Genomic DNA, 6,748 nt, shown 5'->3' with positions numbered 1-6,748 from the left:
ACAGAGGGAGATTGCCAGCCTCAACAGCAAGGGCAGCCTCGGCAAAGACACCACCAGCCCTGTGAGCAAGACCAATGGCTGTGAGGGTGGGGGAGCGGGACCATGGGTATGTGGGTGCTAAGCGCTCTGGGCCCTCCGCTTCTCCAATCATGGCTCATTTTGTGACCTCAGAAAAGTGGTCTCATCTTGGGACCAGCAGTTAGCGTAATGGCTATGTCACTGGACTCCCACATAGTCGATCGCGGTTCAAGTCCCAGACCCGGTGGCTTAAACTCACGCTGGGTGCGTGTGCGTTAGTGCCCAAGATCCCAAGAGGAGAATGGAGGAGAAGGGATTGTGGCGTGGCCATCCCCTCTGGGGGGTGATTTCTCGCTTTCTATCTCTCTGTCTCTCTCTGTCTGTCTGGCGAGCGCATGCACCCTATAGCAAAAACCTCTCCAAAAAAAAAAAGAAAAGTGGTTTTATCTTGTTCCAGTCTTCCCTCATTTCAGTCCAGGCTGGGAGTTTAGTTCTCTAAGGGAATTGCTATGTCTGGTTGGGCATTCTTTCCTGTCTGTTCACCATGACACAAGGTCATCCCTCCCCAAATGCACAGTGCCTCAAAGCCTCTCCCTCCGCCTCTACTACATGGTAGCTGAGACTATGGCTTGGGATAGGCATCTGGCCAGTGGTAAGTATTTCTGCATTCCACACTGGGAAAACAAAACAAAACAAAAAAACAGGTATGAATGGGCGGAGAAGCCCAAAGATCTGTCCGGGAGATGGCAGGTAGGCTTTGTTGATTGGAGCGATACTTTGGAAGAATTTAGAATTTAGTGGACAGGTTTTCATTTTGCCCGGTGAGCAATAGGAACAAGGGGCTGTCTACTAAGCACTCAAGAGCCCAGCATCCTCAGGCCATGCTCTGGTCCTTCTTAGCTCACAGGTGGCATCTGGATTGATGTTGAACCTACCTCAGACTGGGGAAGTTATGCATCCCTTCATTTACCATTAAAAGCAAGTGGTTGGTGTGCATAATTTAGTATAGAGCTTATGGTTTGCTTTCGAAAGCAGTGTCTTTTCTGTAAGTTAAAGAAATTAAATCATGGGCCAGCAGGTGGCATGGTAGTTAAAGCGCTAGATCCCATATGGCCAACTCTGTGGTTTGAGTCCTGGACCTGGTGGTTTGAAAAAAAAAACACTGGGCACATGTGCATGCATACCCAAAATCTCAAGAGGAGAATGGTGAAAAAGGGATTGCAGCGTGGCTTGCAATCACCCATGGGGGTTGATTTCTGACTTTCCCTCTCTGTTGTCTCTATCTGGAGAGCTCATGCACCCAATGGAAAGAAAAAAAAGAAAGAAAAAAAATTGAATCTTTTAAATCCTCTTGTTTTTGCCACTTTACTAGCAGATGAAGCTTATGGTCATTTATTCAGCAGAGGAAATACAAAACTCACTTCACAAATAGGTATTAATTCTGAGGAGTGCCATGAAGCACGCAGGGCACCCCATCTGCTGAAAAGCAGTGTCTGTTGAAGGGTCTGTTGGAAGTGTCTGTAAACCATCAACATCTCCTGGTGCATCTCATGGGCTGCCTTTTCACCTGCCGCCACTAGGTGGGGCTGCCCTCCAGTTTATCACTCTTCCTGCTTAATGCACAGCAGACAGGCCAGGTTGGCCCACCAAGAAAACCCCTGGTAGTGATAGTGAGGAAATGAAGGAGGGGAAACTGCAGCCCATACCCAGAATCCCCCAATAGAGAAACCTGCCACTGGCAGACTCTGCAGCCTCAGTTCCCCTCCGGCTCTGGATCTTGGTGATCTGGAGCAAAAGCCTCACTTGCTTTACTTTCAGTGTTTAGGATGTGATCGAAAGCTGCTTTTCCTCGCAGGAATAAGGAAGGGGGTGCTGCTGAATTGTCAAGGGTGGACCATTGACCCCTGGAACCAGATTCCATTTTAAGTATAAGGGCTAGCTCCTCTAAAAAGAAACCTATGGGACCAGCAGGTGGCATGGTAGTTAAGGTGCTGGACTCCCATGTGGCTGACCACACTTCTAATCCCAGACCTGGCAGCTTGAAAATCACACTGGGCACATGTGCATGAGTGCCCAAAATCCCAAGAAGAGAATGGAAGAGAAGGGGTTGTGGCATTGCCATCCACCTGGGAGGGATTTCTCACTTTCACTTTCTCTATTCTGTCTGTCTCCAGTGAGCACACATGCCCTATAGCAAAAACCTAAAAATAAATAAATAAATAAACCTGGGACAGGCTGAAAGAGGAATGCTCACAGCATTCTACGAATGTGGAACACATGCTCCATTGTAACAAAGCATAGTTAAGTTACTCACGGACACAGTGCCTCAGGAGCACTAAGATCACACCTGATGTGCTGTGAATGTCCAATAAGTGCTAGCAATTGTCATTCTTAAGAGGACTGTTTCATACTAATGCAGGTGCTTCTGGGTTGGCAGAAGTTGACTTTGGATTCTACTCTGATCGCAACTACATGGTTTGTAAAATCTAGAGAGAAAAATCGTCTCTACATTCTGAGCCTTAGGGGCTGTGTTTGTAAGATGACGGTGTTGGCACAGGAACCCAGTTAGCTCAGAAGTCGGCTGAGTATCCCTTTTTATAGTGCAAAGGCCATGGGCCCCTGTTCAAGCAAACACCACATTTGGAGCAGGGTGTAGCTTCTGAGTTTGAATCCTGACTTCATGACTCCATTGACCATATGATCTGGGGCAAGTTACCAAGGCCTCATCTTTTCATCTATAAATTATATGTAAAAGGCATATACCTCACATCTACCAGTTACATGTAAAAAGCATATGTCTCACAAGATCAGTCCCCTAGCATTGTGCATGCCTGACTGACTAACTTATTAATTGATTTAGTGCATAAGAGCTTGCAGTAAATGTAAGCTGTTGTTGCTTTTATTATTAGAATTTCTTAGAGCTTTTTCCGTTTTGGACTTCTAAAATTGATAGACTCTAGATGTCTTTTTCATGAGTCCTTCAAATTCTGGTTCCCTTGGCCAGATTTCAGACTCACTTCACTGGTTCTTGCTGATATTTCTATTTGAAGAGCCCCATATGTCTTGACGTGGGTGTGGAACCTTGGAATCCGTTAGTATGAAAGGCGCACTTGGAGAACGACAGAACAAGTCTGTGCCCTTACATGGAGAGTTTCTGGAAGGATTTAGAGCAAACATGAGATTGTGCGTCTATAGGCAGATGTGCACGTGCTGCCTCAGCTGGGTGTCCTCTCATCCTGGATTTCCTAGCATGGCTATGTATTTTTCTCCATTTTCTTTTTTGTTCCCCAGATTTTCAGAGGATTCAGTTTATCAGGACCAGAAGAAATTGCTGATACAAACTATTGCCATTGTTGAATTTTCCCAAGACTCAGCAATGGATAGCAACACAGTTTGGTTCTCCAAGCTGATAACAATAGGCCCTGACAATCTTCAGTCAGGGCCACGTTGAGATGCAGATTTTAAGCCAAGACTGCCTGTACTCAAAGTTGCGATTTCCATAGCCCCCATAGCCCCGTGCATAATGGTGTCAGAGAGTGAGACTTCAGAAGAACAGCCTGAATATTACCCACTGTAGCCCTGCCCCTGTGAGCATGCATGCACCCCTCAGCACTTAGCATTGCCCTGCAGGACCTCCAGATGCCTCATCTGCCTCCAGAGCCAAGCAGTTAGAAAGACACAGCTAGAGGCTGCTGGTGTTCCAGGGACTTGGGGTGAGAAAAGCCTGTTAGCATTCTTAGGCACAAGAACAGGAACTTGAGAAGGGCCGTTTGTTTCTCTACGAGTCCATGAATAGCCAGCATATGCCTTCTAAGCCCAATCCAAGTCAAAGAATTTTTTTCATATTTATTTATTTAAAATTGACTGATAGGGCCAGCCTGTAGCCTAGAAGTTGAGGGAGCCGAATCCCAAATTAGTCAAACACCAGGCATGAGTGTATGCATGCCCAGGATCCTGACAGGATGGAGGAATGGAGGAGAAGGGATTATGGCATGACCACACCCCATCAAGGAGTGCTTTCTCTCTCTCCCTCTTTCTCTATCTGTGTCTCTCCGGTGAGTGCTCATGTCATCTAGCAAATTAAAAAACTAACAGGACTGTATGTATGCATGGTATGTAACATAATTTTTAAAAATTACTTATATATTTTACTTTATTATTATTATTTTTAAACTTCCTATAGGATACATGCACTCAAAAGAGAGAGAAAGTAAGAAAGCAAACCACCAGATGTGGAACTCGAACCATGGTCAGCCATGTGGGAATCCAGCACCTTAACCACCATACCACTTGCGGGCCCCACAACCTGATGTTTTAAGGTCCAAGTTAAAGATCTTGTAGAAATGGATATGTTTATTACCATGGTTTAATTATTTTACAATGTAAGTGTCTACTGAATCATCACATCATACACCACAAAGATACACAGTTTTTATTTGTCAATTATACCATAATAAAACCGGGGCGGGGAGGGGTGGGGGGAAGAGCTCATCAAATGTTGCAACTTGCCATGGAACCAGTGCTGTGGCTGTCATAGGGCTTGACAACGAGGCATATTACTTTAAAATCTCCCAGCGGAACTGTGTTATCACCTCAGTTCACTCCCTTTAAAACTTGTTTAATTTATTTGTCATACTGAGTTCCATACTGATTAAGGGAAACCATCTTCAGTCTTAGTTCTGAGCAGGGCATTTCTATGATTCTAGACTCTATTAACACTGGATAATCATAAAGACAAGTGTAAATGAATTCGCTGTGCAGTCTGGAGGCAGCCTGTGGTGCGTGGCTGTGAGCTATAAACAAGCCAATATCTGGGGTTCAGGGTCTGGCAAAAGCATGTTGCAGATGGCTTAGAGCAGTGGTTCTCAATTGGAAGTGATTATGAGACCAGCAGGCGCTGTGGTTAAGGCACTGGATACTCCCACATGACTGACCATGGTTCAGTGCTGGGCCTGGTGGCTTGTGTTCTCACTTTCTCTCTCTCTCTCTCATCAAATTTAAATGAATGAATAAGTAAAATTAAATAAATATTTTTTAAAAGATCGTTTGGAGGTGATTTTGCCTCCCAGAGGACATTTTTGCTTGGCAAAACCATCCAGAAAACTTTGTAACAGAATATATTAGAGAGTTTTAATCAAATATATTTTTAGTCATCACAGATGATAAGGGGAGCTGCTACTGGTGTTAAGTGAGTAGAGGCCAGGGATGCTGCTAAACATCTCATGAGACAGACACCTCCCCCAGCCAAGAATGATCCAGCCCAAAATGTCAGTAGTGCCAAGGTGAAGAAACTAGAAACCCTGGCTGAGAGTACAGGGGACTTCAAAAAGTTTGTGGAAAGAGGGCCTAATATGACACTCTGCGAGGCTGACCCACATGGGAAGGTTCTGGTTTTGTCCAGAGACCATCCTGAGAATATGAGGTAACTGATCTGGGGCTGAGTAAAGCTGGGAGTGGATTGTGGCATCAGGACCCTGTTAAGGATGCTCTCTCTCTTTCCCTTGCTCATGGGAAAAAAGATATTTTAAAAGGTTCATAGAAAAATGGAATTCAAGTATAGGTGTATTTTTGGTGTGAAAGAATATTTGCGACATGGGCCAGTCAGTGGCCTGGTGGTTAAAGCAATTGGATCCCACCTGGCTGACCTGCAGTTTGAGTACTAGACCCAATGACTGAAAAATGTATCAGGTACATGTGTGTGTGTGCCCAAAATCCCAACAGGAGGGAGAAGTAGAGGAGAAGAGACTGCAGTATAACCATGCCTCATGGGAGTGGGGGTACTCTCTCACTTTTTCTGTTTCTCTCTCTCTCTCTCCCCCTCCCCAACCTACAACCTCTGGCAAAATGTTTTGTTTTTCTTTTTTTTTAAAGTGTTTTCATTGAACCAGCAGTTACTGTAATGGCTATGTCACTGGACTCCCATGTAGTCGACCGCGGTTCGCGTCCTGGACCCGGTGGCTTAAAACTCACGCCGGGCGCGTGTGCGTACGTGCCCAAGATCCCGAGAGGAGAATGGAGGAGAAGGGATTGCGGCGTGACCATCCCCCCTGGGGGGTGATTTCTCGCTTTCTGTCTCTATGTCTCTCTCTGTCTGTCTGGCGAGCGCACGCGCCCTACAGTGAAAATCTCTCCAAAAAAAAAAAAAAAGTGTTTTCATTGAAATCTATACATGATTTCTTTATAGTATGCATTTCCTATGAGCTTTTTGAAGACCTCTCATGACACAGGGAGACTACATTTTTATTTTTAGGTTTTAGCCATAGGGTGTGTGTGCTTGCAAGAGACAGAGAGAAAAAGTGAAAAATCACCACCTAGGGCAGTTGGCTATGCTGCAATCCCTTCTCCATACTCCTCTCAGGATTTTAGGCATGTACACATACATGCCCAGTGTGATTTTTAAGCTGACAGGTCCAGGACTCATACCGCGGTCGGCCATGTGGTTGTCTAGCCCCTTCACCACACCACCTGCTGGCCCTGGAGGCCTACTTTTGTTATCCTTGTTTGTTAGTTTGCAAAGTGAGCCCCTTAACTTTTTCACCTGATCCTTCTCAGTATTATATTTTAGGTCATCAGGGAAAGTCATGATGTGTTTTTCTGAGCAAAAACGTATCATGACTTTCCCGATGACCCAATAATTTACGTGAAGAAAGGACTTTGAATAGTTAGGAGGAATTGGGATAGCCTTTATTTTTTCTGACTCTTTTGGTCAGAAAAAGTTCACCGAAACCAA

The 6,748-nt window shown here is 45.0% G+C and overlaps 1 protein-coding gene across 1 annotated transcript in view; it reads left to right on the top strand.

Moving 5' to 3' along the window:
* PACS1 (phosphofurin acidic cluster sorting protein 1) overlaps positions 1-6,748 on the top strand; it is a 179,838-nt gene that overhangs the window by 155,964 nt on the left and 17,126 nt on the right. The gene's annotated exons all lie outside the window — the stretch shown is intronic.

Source organism: Tupaia chinensis, unplaced genomic scaffold (genome assembly GCF_000334495.1).
Source record: "Tupaia chinensis unplaced genomic scaffold, TupChi_1.0 Scaffold149501_1, whole genome shotgun sequence".
Taxonomy (NCBI): domain Eukaryota; kingdom Metazoa; phylum Chordata; class Mammalia; order Scandentia; family Tupaiidae; genus Tupaia; species Tupaia belangeri.
The sequence above is the reverse complement of the archived record's forward strand: the minus strand, read 5'-3'. Positions and strand labels throughout refer to the sequence as shown.